Source organism: Priapulus caudatus, unplaced genomic scaffold (genome assembly GCF_000485595.1).
Source record: "Priapulus caudatus unplaced genomic scaffold, Priapulus_caudatus-5.0.1 Scaffold767, whole genome shotgun sequence".
In the NCBI taxonomy this organism is placed as follows: domain Eukaryota; kingdom Metazoa; phylum Priapulida; class Priapulimorpha; order Priapulimorphida; family Priapulidae; genus Priapulus; species Priapulus caudatus.
This window is the reverse complement of record NW_014577828.1, coordinates 139,981-141,147: the sequence shown is the minus strand read 5'-3', so window position 1 is coordinate 141,147 and position 1,167 is coordinate 139,981.

The window sequence follows — 1,167 nt, the reverse complement described above, 5'->3', positions numbered from 1 at the left end:
GAGATGTTAACGATTTATATAAACGTTATTCGTTCGTTTGCCAATATGCAATAAGTTGCGCTGTTGAAGCGAGAACAATAAATAGCAAAAATACTCGCTGACTAAACTTCGGTTGTAAATATTGGAGTCGGCGCGACAAGTGAACGTTCGCTCGACCGATCGGTTTCGGTTTCCGGCGTCCCCTGCCGAGCGGAGACAGCGCCACCTAGCGAGTGAGAGAGTCGGCACGCATCGATCGAAGTGGTGAGCGCGCGTCTGCGACGTCGGCCGCCGCCAGGTGTCGCCGGCGTGCACGACCGGCGAAGAATCTCATTAGCGCCCCCTGCTGGGCGCGCGCGGGCGTGGGCGGCGGCCGGCGGCCGACGGAGACTGTGATACGGCGCGCCTGTGCGGCGGAGTGAGGGACCGACGGAGCGAGGGAGCGATGCGGCGGAACACACGGACGACGCGAGGACGCCGCGGCGGGGACGGTGGCGCCTCCTGTCGTCGTCGGACCTCCACGACACGTAAGGAAGAAGTCGCTGGGAGGAGGACCGCGCGAGGAGAGACTAGATGGTCTCTCTTCTAGATGGCCGGAGAAAGAGAGAGAAGGTGGTCTCCTCCTGCTCATCCTGGTCCTGCTGGGAAGAAGAAGAAGAAGGAGAAGAGGAAGAAGGTCTCCTTCTCCTCTTGCTCATGCTCTTACTGCTGGGAAGAAGAAGATTAAGAAGAAGAAGCGAAGATACTTAACGGTGGTTCTCGTGTCTCCTCCGTCGGTGACCTCGCAGTGACCTCGTAGTGACCTTGAACTGACCTTGGCGGCGGTGACTCGGGGGAAACTTCATTCAACGAAGAAGAAGAAGAAGAATGAGATGAAGATGAAGAAGAAGAAGCAAAGATACTTAACGTGGGTTCTCACTGCCCCTCCGTCGGTGAAATAACAGTGACCTTGAACTGACCTTGGCGGCGGAAACTTAATTCAACGAAGCCTCTGTTGTCGTCGACGATTGTTTTGTTTGTTTGTTATTATTCTTATTGTTTGTTTGCGCGCGCGCGTGTAAAATATTAACTCTTAAACGATGAATATTGCGGCGGTAGACGGTGGCATAGAGAGAGAAAGAGAGGAAGAGAGACGGAGAGGAAGATGGAAAGAGAGAGAGCGAGAGGGAGGGAGGGAGGGAGGGAGGG